The sequence below is a fragment of the Sminthopsis crassicaudata genome, chromosome 1, assembly GCF_048593235.1.
Source record: "Sminthopsis crassicaudata isolate SCR6 chromosome 1, ASM4859323v1, whole genome shotgun sequence".
Lineage (NCBI taxonomy): Eukaryota > Metazoa > Chordata > Mammalia > Dasyuromorphia > Dasyuridae > Sminthopsis > Sminthopsis crassicaudata.
Genome location: NC_133617.1, coordinates 575,174,373 through 575,196,894, shown reverse-complemented (window position 1 = coordinate 575,196,894; position 22,522 = coordinate 575,174,373).

Below are 22,522 nucleotides of genomic sequence, written 5' to 3'. Positions count from 1 at the left end.
AAAGATTTCAAATAAGTTTTGAATAATTATAACTTTATAATATACCATTCATTTGTGCCTATTTATTTACATTTATTGTTACCCTTCCAATAGCAAATACACTTGCCATAGTGTCTAACCCAATGCTCTTACAAAGTGGGCAGTCAATCATTGTTAGCCAATTGCCTGATTAGAAAATAAGGATCAGAACTTTCTTTTATAGGAAATTAAGGGTAATGTAATTATCCTAGAAAATTTATATTAATTGCATGAGTCTATAGATTCAATAATAAATTCTCTGTTTTAGAAGAGAGATTATAAATAAAATATGGATGCAAAATTTCTGGTCAATATAAAGAGTTATACCAAATGTTTGGTGTGATTTTTTTCCCCTATTACTAAAACTAAATCTGATAGTAGAGTTTTTACAAATAGATTTGAGATATTGAAATGAACAATCCAATGCCAGCTCAACAAAATATTAGAATTGCAGGAAAGGACTTTACTGCAGTTTTTGGAGACTACAACAGGATTGAAAGGATTTATGATTTGTGAATATGTTCTAATAATGATAGTGGCTGTTTCTTGAATGCCTAAGGAACTTAACATCAAATCTTTTTCAAGTTCACAGATTCTTCAAGGATGAGGCAGCAAAAACTCTAGAGACAAACTATTCTCTACTCAATAAATAAAATAACTTTTTGAATGGCCATAAATTTGGTAGTGAGATTGGCTAGTTCTTCTGAGCTTGTACATGAACAAAAATGTATTCAATAAATCTTTGTTTGTTGATCATTACACATTCAAAAAAGGTTCTGATTTCTTATGTTATAGTTGCATGGGGAGTCATGATAAAGAAGAAATTGCACTAATAATTTATCAACAATTATGTTAGTACTTCAAGGATCATCATTTCAGTTATATAATTTTATGACTCTTCCAATTCTGATAGATATTACTCAAGCATTAAATATCTATAAGTTGCCATGATTGACAAAACTCATCATCTAATGTCCAACTTTCTAGCCTTGCATTTTCATTACATTTGCCTTGGAGAATCCTCCACAGCACAATGAAGCAATAGAAGAAAACTTTATTAGATAATATCAGATTTTAAATTATTGGCCACTTTTGGATCTGAAGCATTTCATTTATTATCATTGAACTCTACAATGTGGGATCTTGCATCAATATCATCATTAATTGGACTAAAAAAATTGTCATTAACAGTTTAATGTCAACCTAGAAAGAGTTCTCCAATGGAAGGCCACTTTAAAAATATGACCTTCTTTGATTCTCACAATGACCCCTTAAGATGGATGCTGTTATTATCCCCATCTTACAGTTGAGGAAACTAAGACAGACAAAGATTTAATGACTTGCCCAAAATCATACAACTAATAAGTGTATGGATTTGAACTCATGTCATTCTAAATCCAAATCCTGTGCTCTGCTTTGGTCCCTGACTTGGCTAGAACACATCTGGAGTATCATATTCAGTTCTAGGTAACATATTTTAGGAAGGAAATTTAATAAATTGGGGAACTTCCAGAGGAAGGCATCTGAATTTTGTCAAAGAACCTTAAATTTAGATCACATGAGAAAAAGCTGAAAGAAGTAGGATAGTTTAGCCTGAAAAAAAAAAAGAGAAAACTTAGTGGGAATGAGATAGTCTTCCAATATCTAAAAAAAATGTCACATGGAATAAGTTATATTTTACTTAGTTACTGAGAAAAAAATTAGGAGCCATTAGTGAAAATTGTAAAGAAGCGACACTGGAATTTATATGAGGAAACTTTCCCTAACAATAAACATTATCATGGCTATCTTGGGAAGTAATGACGGGTAGCTAGTTGGTGCAGTGGATGGAGCACCAGCCTTGAAGTCAGGAGAACCTGAATTCAAATCTGGCCTCAGACATTTAACATTTCCTATCTGTGTGAACTTGGCAAATCACTTAACCTCAATTGTCCCAGCAAAAAAAGAAGGAGGAGGAAGAAGAGGAGGAAGAAGAGGAGGAGGAGGAAGAAGAAGAGGAAAGAAGGAGGTGGAGGAGGAATAATGAGTCTCAAATCTATCTGATCCTGCTGAGAATTAGGAGGGGAAAGAAAATAAGGGAGTGAGACTGATAAAAGGGAAGGAAGATTAAGGGAAGTGGTGATCAGATGCAAAAGAGGTTTGGAGGAGGGATAGGGTGAAAGGAGAAAGAGAGAAGAGAAAAAGAGAGAAAAGGATAACTAGGGGGGAAAGCATGATGGAAGAAAATATTGTAATAATTGTTAATGTAAATGGGATGAATGCATTCATCAAATGGAAGCAGATAGCACAGTGAATTTAAAACCAGAATTCTATAAGATGTTTTCAAAAACACCCTTGAAGCAGAGAGACATAGTGTCTAAACTTATAGGGCTAATGGAGAATCTATTATGCTTCAACTGAAGGGGAAAAAAAGCAGGCATCATAACCTCAGGCAAAGAAAAAGTAAAAATAGATCTAGTTAAAAGAGATAATCTACATTTTGCCAAAAGATACCATAGACAATGAAGTATTATAATACTGAACATATATGTACCAAATAGTATTTTTATATCTTTTGTTAAACATTACTCAATTATATTTTAATACGATTTAAGTCAAACTTTGGTGTTTGGCTGCTGTCCCCGTGCTATGAATTTTACATCTATGAACTATATAGCAGGAATCTCTTGTCACCTACTTCCAGATTCTCCAGTCATCATCATTACTCAGTGACCTCTTTATCTTTGAAATTCAATCACTAAATCAATCAACATAAGCGAACCCTGTGGAGATGAATCAGCGGTATATTCTGGAGAAGAATGAAGACATCTTTGCCATGGGACTGTTCCTTAAATTTGGGATTTTGAGAGGGACCAGACAGTCAGAGGGCTCCAATGGTAAAAGGCACTTCCAGTGTGCTTTTATTTGGGGATGGATTCAGCTTCCAAGGTAAAGAGTTTTCTGTGGAGATAAATTAGCAATTTTTCAATCCAGATATATCACTCTATCCAGATTTTAGTGGCTATTTTCTATGTCCTCTGGTCCTCTTCCTTTCTCAAAGAGAAAGTATCTATCTATAGTTTTATTTCATCCATCAATCCTTGCATTTACTTGGGGATTTTAATTTATGTATTGATGATCTCTCAACCTCATTTTCTAATCTACCAACTTCTTAATTCACATGATCTGCACCTTCATTTCAGTGCAGTCACATATAAGGATGATATCCATCATCTGTGATGATCCATCATGCCTCATGTATTCTACACCCACTATGTATAATTTTGAGCACTCCATCATTCCATCTCTTTATATGCCTCAACGCTGCCCCTACCACCCAATTCCAAAACTGTTCTCTATCTTCATAGAAATCTTTAATCATTCTATCTTGATCTGGTCTCACTTTCCTCCTTTCAAAATCTTGCTTCTGTAGTTAAACAGATCAAATTAAAACTGTCAGTCATTCACCCTCGACAAATCCATTATCCTTTTGCTCTATTGCCATTCTTCCCTCTCCAAAACCAAAACTTGGATTACTCTCATTACCTGCCTTTTCCACTTCTATATATACACATGAATTCACACACACAAATACACAATATCATGGATACATGCTGTCTGGATCCACTGCAAATTTATATCATTTAATCTCAATTAAGCTCTCACTGTTACCACCACTGTTACTCTTTTGTGATTCACTCTCTATCCCACTCTTTCAGGTCCTACAGTCAAGAAGACCTGAATTTTAATCTGTCTCAGACATTTTCGAGTTTTGTCAAGTCATTTAACCCTATTTGCATCTGTTTTCTTATTTGTAAAATGAATTGGAGGCAGAAATGGCAAATCACTCCAGTATCTTTGCCAAGAAAACACCAAATGGAATCACAAAGACTCCTACATGATTGAACAACATCAATTTCCATTACTTTCTTTTGGGAAAGGTGTGGGGAAATAAATAATAGTATATGATGGACAGAAAACACATTACACTTATAATTATGAAGGTGAATGACATTAACTTACCCAAAAATTATGAAGGGTGGTAAAATGCATTAGAAGGCAGAATCTAATTTAAAAAAAATATAAGGAATACAATTGAAAAATTAAAATTCAAACAATAGTTAAAATAAGGGTTTGGAATAAAATCCTTTGTGGCTCAGGTAAATTTTTTTTTAAAGGAGAAGAAATTATGACTAAAAAAGCAATAAAATTACACATGACTAAAAGAGAAAAACAAGGAAATAACATTATACTTAAAGGCACTATAAATAATATTTGGACTAAATGACAAAAAATCTATATATGTAAACAAAATGTTATTTGAACTACAGGAAGAAACTGATGGCAAAATAATAATTGTTATTGGCTGTAATGCCTCTTCAAACAAATCTAACAAAAAGATATATAATAAAGAAGTTAAAGATTAGCTAGATGGCTCAGTGGATACAGCACCCAGCCTTGGAGTTGGGAGAACCTGAGTTCAAAACCAGTCTCAGATACTTAACACTTCCTAGTGGTGTGACCCTGGGCAAATCATTTAACCTTGGTTGCCTCAGTTCCCTACCCCACCCTCAAAAAGTTAAAGATTTGAAGATTTCTTAAATGTTAGACATAATGGTCATATAAAATAGAACTGAAAGGGTTATACATATTTTTCAGCTTTAAATAATACCTTTATAAAGACTGACCACATAAGACCAAAAGAAAAATTTTAATAAAATTTTAAAAATTTTTAAAAATTTTAATTTTAATAAGACTCCAAAGAAAAATTTTGAGTTTCAAATTCCCTCTCTCCCTCCCTTGCTTCTCTCCTTCCTGTTACAGTAAGCAATTCGATATAAGTTACACATGTGGAATCATGCACAACTTATCTTCATATTAGTCATATTGTAAAGAAAATAGCAAAAATATGAAAATGTATAGTAAAAGAAAATAGCAAAAATATGAAAAAAGCATTGTGAGGAAGAGTATGCTTTGACCTATATTCAGACTTTATCAGTTTTTTCTCTGGAGAAAAATAACACTTTAGAATTGTCTTGGATCATTTAATGCTAAGAATAATGAAATTATTCACAATTGATCATAGTACAATATTGTTATTACTGTGCACAATGTTTTCTTGCTCTGTCTTACTTCACTTTATATCAATTTTAAGTCTTTTCAGGTTTTTCTGAAATCATTCTACTCAATTTTTTATGGCACAATAATATTCCATTATAATCATATACTACAACTTGTTCAGCCATTCTCCAGTTAATGGGCATACACTCAATTTCTAATTCTTTGACACTACAAAAAGAGCTACTATGAATATTTTTGCACATATAGATCCTTTACCTTTAAAATTTTTTTTCTGTGACACATACCTAGTAGTGGGCTTGTTAGACCAAAGGGTTGGCACAGTTTTGCGGCCCTTTCAGAATAGTTCCAGATCGCACTTCAGACTGATTGGAGGTTCACTTAGAATGAATTAATTTTCCCACATCTCCTCCAACATTTATTATTTTCCTTTTCTATCATATTAGCCAATTTGATAAGTGTGAAGTTATGTGAATATAGATAGCTTTGATTTCTAAAAACCACCTGTCCCTATACTTTGACCATTTGTCAATTGGAGGACATATTCTTATAAATTTGACTCAGTTCTCTAAATATTTGAGAAATGAGACCTTTATAACAAACACTTGCTATAGATTTAACCCGTTTCCCACTTTCTTCTTTCCTTTTAATATGGATTGTATTAGTATTGTTTATGCAAAAAATTTTAATTTAAAATCATCAAAATTACGTATTTTTCATTTCATAATGGTCTTTAGCTCTGGTTTGGTCATAAATTCTTCCCTTATCCATAGATCTGACAGGTAAACTACTGCCCACTCACCTAATTTGTTAATGATATTCTTTATGTCTGAATTAGATACTCAGTTTGACCATATCTTGGTAAACATTTAAACTGTATACCAAGATATAGTCAAAATGAATATCTAATTTAGACATGTTCTATATCTAGTTTCTGCTATACTGTTTTCCATTTTTCCCTAGAAGCTTTTGTGAAATAACAAGTACCTTTCCCAAAAGCTTGAGTATTTGGGTTTTTCAAACACTATATTAAAATGGTCATTTACTACTGTGTATTATGTAACTGATTGCCATCCTATAATTTGAGATATGGTATGGTTAAGCCTCATTCACATTTCTAAAAAATCAATTTTCTTTATATTCTTGACCTTTCATTTCTCCAGATAATTTCTGTCATTTTTTCTAGTTCTATGAAATAATTTTTGATAGTTTGATTGGTATGACACTGAATAGTAGATTAATTTATATAGAATTATCATTTTTATTATATTAGTTCAATCTGCCTATGAATAATTGGTTTTTTCCAATTGTTTATATATGACTTTATTTGTTTGAAAAATATTTTTCAATTATGCTTGTATAGTTTCTGGGTTTGTCTTGGCAGGTAGACTCCCAAATATTTCATATTGTCTACAGTTATTTCTTCTTGGCAGGTAAACTCTCAAATATTTTATATTGTCCAGATTTATTTTAAGTAGAATTTCTATTTCTATCTCTTGCTGCTGGGTTTTGCTGTTAATACATAGAAACATTTATTAATTAGATGGGTTTATTTTATATCCTGCAACTTTGGTAGAATTAATGGTTTCAAGTAGTTTTTTTTATTGATTTTCTTGGATTCTTTAAGTATACCATCATATTATCTGCAAAGAGTGATAATTTGGTTTCCTCATTGCCTAGTCTAATTTCTTCAGTTTCTTTTTCTTTTCTTATTGCCAAAGGTTGCATTTCTAGTACAATATTGAATAATAGTGGTGATAATGAGCATCCTTGTTTCACCCCGATCTTGCTGGAAATGCTGCTAGCTTATCTCCATTATATATAATGCTTGCAGAAGATGGTACTGTTTATCATTTTAAGAAAAACACTATTTATTCCTATGCCCTTGAGTGTTCTTTTTTTTTTTTTAAATCAGGAATGGGTTCTTTTTTGTCGAGTGTTTTTTTTTTCTGCATCTATTGAGAAAATCCTATGATTTCTCTTAGTTTTGTTATTGATATTGTCAATTATGCTGATAGTCTTCCTGATATTGAACCAGCCTTGCATTCCTAGTATTAATTCCATTTAGTCAGAGTGTATTATCCTGGTAATAAGTTGTTATAATCTATTTACCAATCTTGTAATCAAGATTTTTGCATTAATATTCATTAGGAAAATTGGTCTATAAGTTTCCTTCTCTGCTTTGGTCTTTCCTGGTTTAGGTGTCATAAAAGGAATTTGGCAGCACTCCTTCTTTGCCCATTTTTCCAAATAATTTAAAAAGTAATTTAAATGTTTGGTAGGATTCACTTGTAAATCCACCTGGCTTTGGAAAATTTTTCTTGGGGAATTCATTGATGACTTGTTTAATTTCTTTTTCTAAAATGGGGTTATTTAAATATCCCATTTCAAAAATCTTCTGTTAATCTGGCAATTTACATTTTTGCAAATATTCATCCTTTCCATTAGATTGTTAGATTTTTTGGGACATAGTTGTGTCTCAATTTTAATTATTGCTCTAATTTCTTTTCTTTGGTGGTGAGTTCATCTTTTTCCATTTTTGAACTGGTAATTTGATTCTCTTTCCTTTTTCTAATCAAAATTAGCCAAAGTTTTATCTAATTTATTGATTTTTTCCATAAAAACAATTCTTAGTTTTATTTTCAATATTTTTTTAACTTTCAATTTTATTAATCTCTCCCTTGATTTTCAGGATTTCTAATTTGAAATCTAATTTCAGGGTTTTAATTTATTCTTTTTCTACCTTTTTTAGTTGCATACTCAATTCATTGATCTAATTGATCTATTCTTTTTCTATTTTATTCATGTATTTAGAGATATAAAAATTTCCCTAAAGACTGTTTTGACTGCATCCCATAAGTTTTGGTGTGTTGTTTCATTATTGTCACTCTTTTGAATGAAATTATTGATTGTTTCTATAATGTTCTTTAATCCAATCATTCTTTAGGATTAGATTTTTTAGTTTCAAATTTTTTGGTCTATTTTCCCATGACCCTTTATTATATGTAATTTTTTTATTTCTTCCTGACCTGAAAAGGATGCTTTGTTGATGGTATCAAAGGGATATTTTAGAAGTGTGAATGTGAAGCAAAGAATACACTTTGGTGGGTATAAGATAAGTCACTAATATTAGTGGGGATGCTGAGGGATTAAGTATTTTCTAGGAACAGTCAAATTTCCAATAATAGAGCAAGAAAATAGGAATTGCCTGAAGTGATCAGTGGTAAAGAAGAGTTTGCCCAGCTTTTTGACACTTGTGTGATCTTGACTTCTCTGTTCATTAGTCTTCTCATATGTAAAATAAAGATGTTTGAATAGATAGGCTTCAAAGTCTCTTCCAACTTACATGATGCTGCAGTACATGGCAAAAGAATAAACTGAGGATAGGAATGAAAATATGGGGAGAAATGAGAGAGAGAGAGGGTTTTTAATTCTAGAAGATATTAACTCTGAAGTACAGACACAAGGGACATAATAGCTGGAAATGTGATCTCCACAGGACATAGAATAAATAGCCACTTGAAAGAAGAAACCCATCTTTTAGAATCCTGTGATAATTGAGTATAAAATTAATGTAAGCTTTGATTGTCTCTGATTCCAGGAGAATCAGGAACTCTTATTCAAGATGCTGGTGGTTGAGGAAGAATAAGGTAGTTATTAGGTCCATAGGACCTAGGCTGAACTTAAACTTGGGAATCATTTCAGAGGCTCATCCTGAGACAGCAAGAGAAGAAATAAAACCATATATCATAAGCATTCATTTCTGATTTGTATGTATCCCAGGGCAAACCTTGCTAGTACCTAAGGTGGGTTAAGCTTCAAATTTTGAAGTGACTCAAAGTTTCCTACAAAGCATACTATGCACCGATTCCAGCACCTTGTAGCAAAGGGCTTTTCAATCTGGGGAATGGAGTTTTGGTGTCTACCTGGAGAATCATATAACATTTTTACAAAACGTTCTCACAAGGCATTTATTCTAATTGTAACAACTTATTTCTATGAATCAAGATTTTCAGTACTTTTCACAAATCTTTTTCAAAGCATTAAACAAACTAGAGCCTGAACATTCTATGTGGATATTTCTTTGTAAGAACCTATAATGAGAATATAATGATTGGTTGACAGAAACAGAATCAAAAGTCTCACTTTCTGTGTTCAGATAAATATTTAACAACTTTATTATACTAAAAATATCATGTGCTGAACAAAGTTTTCTTTATGAAAAATTAATCTTTATTATACTTCTTGAGAAGCACAGTAAGAGGCACTAACCTGCATTAGAAGAAGGAATCTCCTCACCTGGGAGTTCCCTAAACCAACAAAATCACAGGATCAGTTCCTGTCCTTGTAATTTCTTATGTATTTTGGTAGAGTAAGATCTGGAATTTCTGTCTTTTCATAATGAATTGAGAATCCCGGAAGGTTTTCTGGAAGCTAAAGGATACAAAAATCTGAAAAGACTGAAAATCCCTATCACAGAGACTGAGACTTGAGATGTTTCCAAGAACAAATTAAGAGATTATCATAATAATACTTGGTACATGTTAAAAACACAATGCTTTTTTATTATTCATTCATAACTGCATGTCTTGTACCCTTTTACAAGTTGAAATAGCCTGGAATAGTTTGAAGAAACTCTGGAGTGGAAATAAACGGACCCTCACTCAGCCACCTGCTAGATGGGGAATCAAGGCAAGTTATTAAACTGAACTTCAGTTTGCTTTGCAAAATGAATATAATAATATATGTCCCAGTTAAAGAGGCAGCTAGGTGGCTCTGTAGATAGGGTTCTGAGTCTGAAGTCAGGAAAACCCAGATTCAAATCTAGCCTTGGACACTTGCTAGCTGTGTGATCCTGCACAAATCACTTAGACTTTATTTAACTGAATCCATTGTAGAAAGAAATGGCAACTCACTCCAGTATCTTTGCCAAGAAAACCCCATGAATATTATGGTTCATGGATCCCCAAGAGTTGGATGGACATTACTGAAGGAGGGAGTAACAAAAATGCCCCAGTTGTCACATAGGGTAGAAATAAAGTTCAAATGAAATCACTTATGTGAAAACATACTGCACATCAATAAACTCTACACAAATAGAGATTATTAAGATATTAAGATTATAAGATAAGATATATATTAAGATATAAGATAAGGGAAAAGGAAAATATTGGATTTTTAGGGACAGAGGATGTGAATTTTATTCTTGTATCTGGCTTTTAATTACTTGTGTACCTCTGGGTCAAGGTAACAACCTATGTGGACTTTCCTTTTTTGCAAAATAAAGTAGTTGTACAGCTAAGCTGCCTTCCTGCCCTAAATCCTGTTTTATGTTAGCAAATGGTACAAGCTTTCCCGTTATGGTTTTGAACAAACTCTTGTTAAATGGAAAATTTAACAAGTAAATTTGTAGTAAAAATGATGCAGCCTAGAAATTTAAAAAGAAATTATGTTTGGAATGAATTACAATCATAATGTGGAGTGTATTTATAATTCTGAGTATAATTTATAATTCCCACTCTATAAGTAACAAAAATCTTTTCCTAAAGTACCAAAAGAAAATTAATTTCCACCTTAGTCTGGGAGAAAAATCCTCAGAATCCTGGGAAAGGATTTTTCCAGGTCTGTTGAGGAGAAATGAGCCAGATCTTGAGCCTATGCAAAAATATGTCAGATATATTTGGGATTCCCAGAATAAGAAGACTTCTCATTTTATTCTTTCCAAGTCATTGATTAAAAATTAATTTTCAGACTTCTAATTCCCCCAAATGGAGGCAGAAAAGCACAGTAGGTAAAAGTGTTGACCTTGAAATTAAAGGTTTGAATCTAACCTCTGGCAATTAGTAGCTTAACATATGATAATAGCTATCTATCTTAGGCAGATCTCTAGCATTTAATAATCCATCAATTTATAGGTTTATTGTGAAGTGATCTAGTGGAGGCAATTTTCACATCGGGGTTCTTCCAGCAGGACAAAATAACAGTTCAAGGGCAATTAAATAGTGCAATGGATAGAGTTCTAGACTTGGAATCAGGAAGACCTGAGTTCAAATAAACCCTCAGATACTTACTAACTATGTGATCCTGGTTTACCTCGCTTTCCTCATCTGTCAAATGAGCTGGGGAAGAAAATAGCAAACCACTCCAGTATCTCTGCCAAGAAAACCCCATGGACATATCGCATGGACAATATTGATATGTATAGTCCACGAGGTCACAAAGAGTGGGACAGGATTGCACAACTAAACGGTGATAGGAACTTTTAGGCACTGTTGCTAAAGGTAAGACTATACACTGATGTTTCCAGGTTCATCTTTCCTTTTTAAAATGAGAAGCAGCAAAAAAAAAAAAATGCTCAGCAGAGAACAAAAGAACAACTTACAAGGAAGTGAAGAAAAGAGAAACATTTATGAATATATCCTTTCTTGAACTGGAAATTTATTGTTATATATTTTAAATCTTCTTGATGTTCTGCTGGGCACATAATAATGTTCTGTTTTGTATGGTTTTGTTTTGTTTATTTTTCTGTCTTTTTTCTATTCTTTTCTTTTAAAATAAAAAAAATTAAAAAGAAATAAAGTTTTTTGTTTTGTAATATTCTTTTTCTGTTTTTATTGTTTTTTTTTTAAATAAAAAAGTTTTTAAAAGAAATTTTAAAAATGAGAGGTATAGTGGGTAAGGCACTGGACAAGGAGTCAATCAGCAAATCCTAAATTCGACTCCTATTCAGACACTCACTAACTATTGATTCTGGGCAAGTCACTTCGTTTTTTCTGTGTTCTGCTTTTGAATTGAAGTTGAAGAAGGCAATTCAACAAGTCATAGATGAATTAGAAGAGTATGACAAATCTAGAGGAATAGCTTCGACGATCACAAAGCCTATATATAGCCACCAACATGTACTGAATCCTGGGGTGACTTACCTATCATTTCCTCCATATCCTGTAAAAAATGACACAACACATCTATAATAATGACAATAATATAAAGGACAAAAGTTCTTGGTTCTTTTCCCTTTGATTTTTCCAACCAAGTCAATTTCCTTACTATACCTACTCTAGTAATTATGCTCCAGAAAAGAAACCTGGTTCCTTAAATTTATTAAACTATACCTTATTATGTCCATTAGGGTAGTGAAGAGGTTGCCTGGTGTAGCTTATAAAAAGTATTTTGATCAAGAAACATGAAATGCTTTTATGTATGTCACAAATATTTTATTATTGATTTTTTTCAAGAATAAATTAGACAAGCTACCAGCTAATTCACATAGGACCTTAGATTTCACCAAAATTAAGAGCACAGAGTAGGTGTTTTAAATGGGGGAAAATCCTAGTAAATCAATTAAATCATATAGCCCTATTTAGTAGCCAGTCTTAAATTCTCATTTCATATATTATGCTAAGCTCTGGGTAATAAAAAAAAGTTAATAATAAACAACCTCCTTCCATGATTAATTGAAGAAAATTATAGATGGTTATATAATCTTCCATATCTTCCTCCCTCTTCAGTCCTACTTTTGCCTCCCCTTTCTGAAACTAAAGAAGGGGAAGGAGTAAATAGAATGGCTTTATATGTGGAATACTAAGCCATATGACCTCTAAGAGCTACAGAGTAAAGTCTATCTTGGAGAGTGGCTTGGGAAAATGTAGATGGAACAGTGGGAAGGCTCAAAGGGTCTAGGATTCCCTACAATTCTAGCTGAAAAATATATACATATATATAGATGGATTGTGAAAACTTGGACTACAAGTGGCCTTGGAACTATTCCTTCTAGACAAGACCAATCCTAGTGAAAAAAGGGAGTACAGGAGAGTCTGTCAGGAATCTCATGTTTCTGAGCATACTGAAAGGAAGGTATAGTAGTAGTGCAGTAGTAAGTGCAAAGAGTATACAATGATTTGAAATCAATTTATACATATTTGCTGCTAATAATATTATCAGTAATAAAATTATAATATTTAGATTTTTCTTTGCCTTACAATTTGAAACTGGGAAGTCTTTTAAGAGTTGAATTTCCATTAGCAAGGTAGCAAATGTGTGTGGATATATATGTATAGATATATCCACATGTATCCATGCATATACATGTATAGAGATATCCACCTATTACTATATATCTATATATGTTCTGCAAGAAAACATCAGAATTAAGAACAAGGACATTTACATTAATATGTCAATATCATCTTTAAAAGCATTTGTGTAATTGTACTGTTTTGACCCCTAGGGTAAGTAGGATCTACTGTATTTTTAGAAAACACTTATATGATAAAAGAGTAAATTGTATTTTAAGTAGTTACAGGAATCATCATGGTTGAAAAGCAATCCCCTCCTGAGGAATAGGATCAATCCATCTGACTCCAGATCTGGCACTCTATCAACTAGACCACCTACCTGACCATAAAGGTTAGTGCCAGAGTTTAAATTGAAATCCTTCTGGGATGAGAAGTGAAAACCAAAGCAAGGAAGCTTCTATTCAAGAAGAGGGGGGTAGCAAAGAGTATTGTGCATAATAAACCAGAGTTGGTAGTCAGGTGCTGAATCAAGAGACCAGAGGTAGAAAGCAAAATTTATATCAGAATAACAATAAAAAAAGAGTTCATGTTACTATGCTGTTAATAATCTCTCCATTCCTCCTCATCTTGCACAATTGGTACTGATCACAATATTTGAACCTTGGTTCAGCTTCAGTGACAAATTTAAAGGAGTTTTAAAAAAAATAACTATGGATCATTTGTGGTTTTGATTCAAAAAGGATTGAGGTAATATAACAAGTTATAGCTGGTTCCCCAAAGTACAAATAATGAATCCCGTAAAGTGGTCACATATATTCAGAATTTCACTATTCAAAACTCTAGTTATGTAAAATGGCAATTGGTTCCATGCCAGTGAAAATATGTAATATGAATTCAAATAATATGACCATTTTGGGGGATCATTAGTCAAACTAATCAGGACCTAGCTATGAGACCAAAATATTCACTTTGTGTTCTTTCACTGACTGTGTCCCTTCCATATGGCTATAATGTACATTATAGAACTTTTCCTAAACTGGAGTAAATTAGGTAGACTTCATTTTTTGTGTATTTTTATCTAGTTTGGCCATGCTAATATGGCCCCAATCTTAGTAAATTATTGCTTGTAATTGGCTGCTACTTAAACTAATATTTCCCTGGAGATTTAGTATGTTTCCTTGGTTTAGCTATATTAATGCAGCTAAGATCTTCCTTTTATCCACTGTCCTCCTACTTTCAGCACCATGTTCCAGATCAAGAGATGAATACGAATAATTGACTAATGCATTTATTTGTAGAAGAAATAACATAAGACTTCAGTTCAGAAGAGTGAATTCTATTCCCAATTGCCCCCACTAACTAACTATCTGTGGAGTTTTTAATAAATAACTTTACCTCTCTAGTTTTCAGTTTTTTCATTCAAAAAGTAGGAACCCTAATAATAGCTGCACTACTTAGCTTTTAGATGTGTTCTAAGAATGAAATTAAATAATGTAAGTGAAAGCATTTATAATGCCTTATACTATCATTTAAAATAATGGCATAAGTGAAATCAGAATGATTATGTAATATATTATTCAAAGGAGTAGTATATGTAAAATGCAGGGTTTTTTTTCTCAAAAGTATAGGGTACTTCAAAAATGATGTCTGGTGTTATCACTATCATTACCATTATCACCTTTACCTGCACCTAAGAGCAAATTACAGATTTAGGCATGTAGTCTTGTATCTAAACTTTCAGAAAGAGTCTGGTCTTTCCTTTTTTTTTTTTTCCTGGAACATCCTTCCTTTTGGTATTCTGTTATCATCCATTATTTCCAGATGTTTCATTTCTCTTGCTAATTCTACATTCCATACTTTGCTCTTTTAAAAAAGGCTTTTAATCTCTCCTATATTCCTGTATTCCTTTAGTCATCTGGTCATGGGTCCTGGTAAAGGTCTTGAAAGGGTCATTTGTGCCATCTGTAATTTTCTGGGTATTTTTTCTTTTAAAAAAAAAACCTTAATGACTTCCATATTAGGGTATAGCTTTTGGACATGAGATGGGAACTTCAAGTTAATTTCAGGTTTTCTATTAAAGACAATACATAATCACATTGCTTTACTTCTCCAGCACAGCTTTTCCTGTAGCTATGAATCACTCGCACTTCATTTTACTTGAAGAAGCAAAGCTCTGCTTCTTGTTTTCTTTTTTTTTTTTTAAATGCCTTATGCTATCATTAGTTCTTATCTTTTCCATCAGTCAAGTTTGTGGGTCATTTATAAGGAACACAGGATATACACAACATTTGTGCTGTGCTGCAATTTCTGTGATTTGATTGTGTAAATTGTGAAGGATCTTATAAAGAAATTCTAAGAAGGAATCATGTCGCTAATGGGGATTTGCTCAGTGTCCATGCTGAGCCTCATCATCAAAATTCAGTGGTTATTTTTAATCTTCATGCAATGTTTCTCTATAAATAATCTGGTGATTGGCTCTAAGATCTGTCATATTCTTTCTTTCCTCCATTTCCTCTCTTTTAGAGAGGCTTTGCTCTGCAAGTTAATGTTGGGATGCACTACTGAATTGCAAGTTCTTAGCATTCTTTCTTAGATTTGTTCCTTAAATCTAAAGGTTTTCCCGAGAATTTATCTATGAACAGTGTCCCACAAAGTTTTCTCTGGAAGCATTTAATGCATAAATTTTTTTAAAACTCCCTCTCAATAATTTAATAGTTATTTTAACTTGTTGATTTATTGCCTTTCTTATTTAACCAGAACATTTCCATTCTTTCATCAGCTCACAAAAACCTTAAAACATCTGTGTATGGGAGTGGTGTCACATTGAAGAGAAAACATTCTTTTTTTTGTTGTTGTTGTTGCTGCATATTGTGGGACAATCAAAAGTTACAAGCCTTTAACATTATATGAAACCTCCAGCTGGCAATCAAGTTATATTTCAAAAGTTCATTTTTTGGGGAAGACAAAACATTTTTAATAGAAAACTTAAAAATAGTATACATAAATCGTGGTTAGATTTCCCAGCCAGTCTCATTTTTTCCATAATGCATTTGCAGTGGGGAAATGATAGAATCCAATAGCTGTAATTTGAGAACAAGTTTGAATTAAAAGTTTTAAAAATACATTTTGAATATTGGCCGAAAACCAAGTTTGATTAAAGAAGGATGAGGTGATAGATGGTTACTTTGATAAGGACTTCTAGGTATTTTCTAATCTGTAAAACAAAGGAATTGTAATAGGTGACTTCTACAATCCATTCCTGCTTTCAATCTATGATTCTGTTACATTCAGTTCACATCTATATAATATTTCAAAGTACATAAAATGTTTTATGTACTTTAATACATTTTATTCTCACAACAACCCTAAGAGGCATTATTATTATTATTCCTAGTCTACATGTGAAGAAATCTGGACTCAGTAAGCTAAAGTGTTTTGCCTAGGGTTGCACAGTTAATAAATGTCTGGTGGATTGGATTGAAATCCAGGTGTTCATGACTCCAAGTTCAGCACTCTCTGTACTATGCCATGGCACTGGCTCTCTATAACACCTAATTTAACTTCACAATTTATGACTTAGCAAACAGTGTAGCTCAGTGGAAAGAACACTGGATTTGATTTAGAGGGATTCATATCTTAGCTCTGTTACTCACTATCTATGTGATCATTGGCAAATTATTTAATATCTATAGCCCTGTTTCCTCATCTGGGAAATGAAAGGGACTAAATGGCCTCTCAGATCTTTCTCCACTTCAAGATCTATGATCCTATCATTCCTTTTGATACAGATGTAGTTTTAGCACATTATCTTACAGTTGGCTATGAATGAATGAATGAATGAATGAATGAATGAATTTGAAGGGCATTTATTAAGCTCTTACTATATGTCAGTTATGCTAAGCATTAAGGATACAGATACAAGTAAGAAAGATAGTTCCTACTTTCAAGGACCTTACATTATAATGAAAGAATGTTACTAAAACATACATACATACAAAATAAAATAGACTATTTGCAAGTTGAACATGGAGAGCACTAATAGTTGGGAGAATTAAGACAATTTTTGTTAGATGGGTATCTGAGCTGAGACTTGAAGAAAGCTAGGGCTTCTTACAAGAAGTGAGGAAGGACATATAGTCAAGATAAAACAAAAATTCAATTATCAGAGCCAAGAGTTCCAGGGACAAAATCCTAGATCTTGCAGGAGGGGAATGATGAACAAAACCCTCAAGTAGCTGGATAGTTTGGAATAGTCTTTGGGGAGATGCTTAGGGTGCTCATGTGTGAAATTCAATAAGTATTTATTAAGTGCCTCCTATGTGTTCCTGGACAATAGAGACACAAAAACAGACATTAAATAATTCTTGTCCTCAATGAGCTTACACTCTACTGGGTAGTGAGAGAATTGTGAAAATGAGTGAACCACATGACTCTATCTTATCATTGAATTCTAGATGTAGTTCAGTTCTCTTTCTATTCAATTATGCATCTAAGGTAATTTTAGCCTTATGAGAAAACTTTATTCAATTATAGAAATTGTGAGAAAAATTTATTGCATTATTTGAACTTAGTCTCTATGTGGTTTAGAAGCTGGATGCTTAGAGACCCTTAACTAAGGACCTTGGTTATGCTGACCAAAAAACTCAGTCAGAACTGAAGACTGATTCATGCTTTCTCACAAATTATGAATTTCAAGAAACCCATTTATGGTATCTGAAAACTGGTCCCATATTGGTTAATCAGTTACTGTTTTCACTTTCTTTTGATTGAATGCACACTTGGGGAAATGCAACACCTCTTTTTTGATTTCTGGGAATTGCTGTTCAATTTCCCTTCCCAACTTGGAAAATTCATAATCTTTCCTTGAATCCTGGTTTATATTTTATTAGTTATTTTCTTTTAATTACTTGGTCTTATTTGATTGTTTTTAATGCATAAAAATCTCTCTCCCTATATTACAAAATCAGCGCCAAATCTAGGGAAATCTGGTCTGATTTGTTATACAATTGGCATGAGTTGCTTAATAAATCAAGATGCTTGGAAACTTCAATCTGTTTCCTCAATCATTTCAGATTCCATTTCTCACAGTAAATACAACACATATACATATGTTACTACAACACACATACATACAAAATAAATTAGGCAATTTGGAGGTCAGTCATGGAGACCACTAATAGCTGGAAGCATTAAGAAAAGTTTTGTGTTAGATGGGTATCTGAGCTAAGACTTAAAGGAAACTAAGGCTTCTTAGAAGAAGTAAGAAGGGATAGTATTAATGAGAACATAGAGGCAAGGGTTAAAGTGTTCTGTAGAACTGGGATATTAAGAAATGAAAAAGAGAAAAGGAAAAAAAAATTCTTGTGGTACTTGAGAGAGAGAAAAGAGAAGGGGGAAAGAAGTAATGGCATTAAAGATGTGTGTGTACATACATATGTGAAACACACATTTATGTGTATATATATATATATATATATATACACATATGACAGACAAACATGAAGAATGGATATGGATAGAGACTAGATTTATAATTTCATTGGCACACAAGAAACATTTAAGAAACTCCTACTAATGTAAAGCAAAAATTTCTTTACTATTTATAGTCTTAGAAAGTGTGCAAGTGAAACTATATGCAAACATGAAAGGAGCAGGGAAATAAGCATCACTTGAATTTCAATTTCATCTGAACTGCTCAAAAAAGGCAATATATACAACACACATGAAGAGTTGTTCTAGATGTATAGAAATACAGTCAATTTAACAGTGCTGTAAACAGACACAGGAAGAAGGGAAAGAGGACTATGAGAGAGGGTTGATTCAGAGAGTGATTAGTCTTAAACAAAATAAATCTTAAACTTAGAGGGAGAATAGTAAAGAGAAGGTTAATGAGAAAGTGGGGAAAGTAAAGGTAATAACTTTAAATCAGCAAGGAAAAAAAAGTTAGAGAAGAAAATATTTGAAAAAATGGAGGAAAAGAAAGAATAATCAATCATAAGATTGAATGTGAATGGAATGAATTAATGACTAAAATGGAAGAGGTTACAATAGATTTGAAAGCAAAATCCAACAAAATGTTGTTTGCAAAAATCTATCTATCTATCTATTTGAAAATAAAAACTCATACAGAATTAAAAATAAGGGGTTGAAGCAAAATCTATTATGCCTTAGCTGAACACAAAAAATTAGGTGGAATAATTATGATTTTAGACAAAATAATAGCAAGAATAAACACAGGACAGATAAAGAAGAAAACTATATTTTGTTGGAGGTAACATAGACAATGAATTGATTTCAATACCACATATATATATATATTAAAACATATATAAATATATATATATATTTAAAAACACTTAAATGTGTTTTTAAAACATCATAAGAAAGTTTACAAGGAGCAATAGACAATAACACTATAATAACGGAGGGCCTCAATTTACCCCCATCAGCTCTACATAAATCAAAACCAAAACTAAAAAAAAAAAGAAGTTAAGCACCTGAATAGAATTTTTAAAACATTAGCTATGAGAGAGGTTTGGTGATTATTAAATGGAAATAGAAAGAAATATACATATTCTCAAGTGTCAATAGCACAAAAACTGAACATTTTATAATACATAAAAACTTAAGAACAAATTAAGAAAAGCACAAATATTATATGTAGCTTTTGCTGATCACAAGGCAATCCAAATTATATTAAAGGACAGTTGAAACAATATTAAAAATCAACTGGAGACTAAAATCTAAATATCGGGTATGTCAAAGAATAAATCCTAGAAATGAAAGATAATTTCATTAAAGAGAATGACAACAGTGAGGAGACATTGCAAAATTCACAACAAATGAAGAAATAAAGGCTATTTTATTAGAAACTTGTTTGTTCAACTATATGCCAATAAAATTATGACAAATAATTTTATACACATTAAATCAAATGTTTATATAAATTTACTTAAATTTATATAAATAAAAATTATCCACATGAACATAACAAGAAATAGGAAATTTAAATGATCCAATTTCTAGAAAGAAATTGAATTAATCATAAACGAACTTCCAAAGGAAAAACCTTTAGGATCAAATGAATTGCAAGCTAATTCTATCAGACATTCAAGAAACAATAAATTCCAATATTACATAAGTTGCTTGCAAAGATAGAAAAATAAAGAATCCTACCAAATTCCTTCCCTGACACAAATATGGTCTTCATACATAAACCAAGGAGAAAAAAAGCAGAAAAAAGAAAACTATTTATCAATATTCCTTATGAACATAGGTCCAAACATTTTAAATAAAATATTAACAGAGGCTAAAACAAAATGTCACAAAGATTATATACTGTGACCAGATTGGATTTATACCAGAAATGCAGGTTAACTTAATATTAGAAAAAACATAAACTTAGTTAATCATATTAATAACAAAATCAACAAAAATTATATGATTATATCAATTGGAGCAGAAAAAGATTTTGATAACAATACAGCATCTATTTCTGTTTAAACTTTCCTCACTAGAAAACATGGAAATAAATCGACCTTTCACTAGAAAACATGGAAATAAATCGACCTTTCCTTAAAATAATATATCTAAAACCAAGAACTATTATTACTTGAAATGGAGACAAACTAGAATTCTTGCAATAAATTTACAATAAATTCAGGTGTGAAACAAGGATTTCCATTTTCCCCATTAATATTTGACACAGTATTAGAAGCACTGGCTATTAAAATATGATAAAGGGAAAAATGAGTGAATAATGACAGGTAAAGAAGAAATAAAATAATCACTTTTTGTAAGTGATATGATAATGAATTTTAAATTGTTTGACTTTAAGAACCCTAAAAATCAATTGAAATAATTGATAACTTCAACAAATTTGCAAGATATAAAAATTTCATACAAATCATCAGCAATTCTATGTAATACCAGAGAGATCCATTTAAAATGACAACAGAATATATAAAATAATTGGGATTTTATGTACATATATCTTATAATTATATATATATGATTATATTGTAATTTACATATATATGCTTTTTTAAAAGAGAGATCAATGGAACAGATTAGATTCATAACACATAGAAGCAATTATATCTAATCTTTTCGTATCCAATAAGTAGAAAAATACCAGCTATTAAAATAAGGGTTCATTATTTGATAAAAGAAACTCTTGGAAAATTGGATATCATAATAAAAAAATCTATTTAAACCAATAATTTATACCTCATACAAAGATAATCTCTAAGTGGGAGCATAACCTAAATATAAAAGGTTATTTACACAAATTGTAAAACTGTGCAGTAACTGTGATAAACACAGAGCCAGTACTTGTTAGAAGTCAGACCTGAATCCAGGGCTTCTTACCTCCAAGGTTATCTCATGGTATTCTTCCATGCTGCCTCATATAAGACTTTTCGTGTCTTTTCAAAGTTATCTACTTCCTTATTTTTTATACATACAAACATATATACACACATACATACATACAACTTGTGTGTATGTATAAATATATATGTATAGATATACATTTATAGAGAATGCTGGACTTCAAGTCAGGAAGATTTGAGTTCAAATCTACTCTCAGATACTCACTACCTGTTATTATATGAGAAATATATCTGTTTCCTAAGATATGTATGGAACTGATTCAAATTTACAAGAAAAAGTTATTCCTCATTTGATAAATAGCTTGGGATAGGCAGTTCTCAATAGAATAAACTCAGACTATCTATATTCATATTAAAAAATGCTCTGAATCACTATTGAATTAGAAAAATTAAAATGAAGCACTTCTGAGATTTCATCTCACCCCTATCAGAGTGGCAAAGATGATGAAAAAAGAAAAATGATAAACATTGGACTGGCTATGGAAAAATAGGCAAATTGATACCCTATTGGAAGACATGTAAATGGATACAAAATTTTTGTAGTTTGGAATTATACACAAAAATATAAGTAAACAGTGAGTGCTCTTTGACCCATTTATGCCACTTTTTGTTGAAATAACCCAAAGAGATTTTTTAAACAGGAGAAAGGACCATACACACACACACACACACACACACACACACACACACAGACACACACACACACAGACACACACAATTACTTATAGCAGTTCTTTAGTGTTGGCAAAAATCTGGAAACCAAGGGATGACTGAATTAGTTGTGGTATATGAATATGTACTCCACGTGGAATATGAATTATATTCCATCGTATTCATATACTGTTAGAGTCTTTTTACAATGGTCAAACCCAGTGCAAACAGGAAGTAAGAAGCTGGAAGTGCTTGAGGTTCCCAGAGGTAATTTCTGTGACCAAGAAAGGTACTGGGGGACCTGAGTTAATGGATAACTAATAAGTAAGGAGTTTGATAGTGAGCACATGGGTCTCTCGCAGACCTGGTGTTCACTTTGGAATTAAT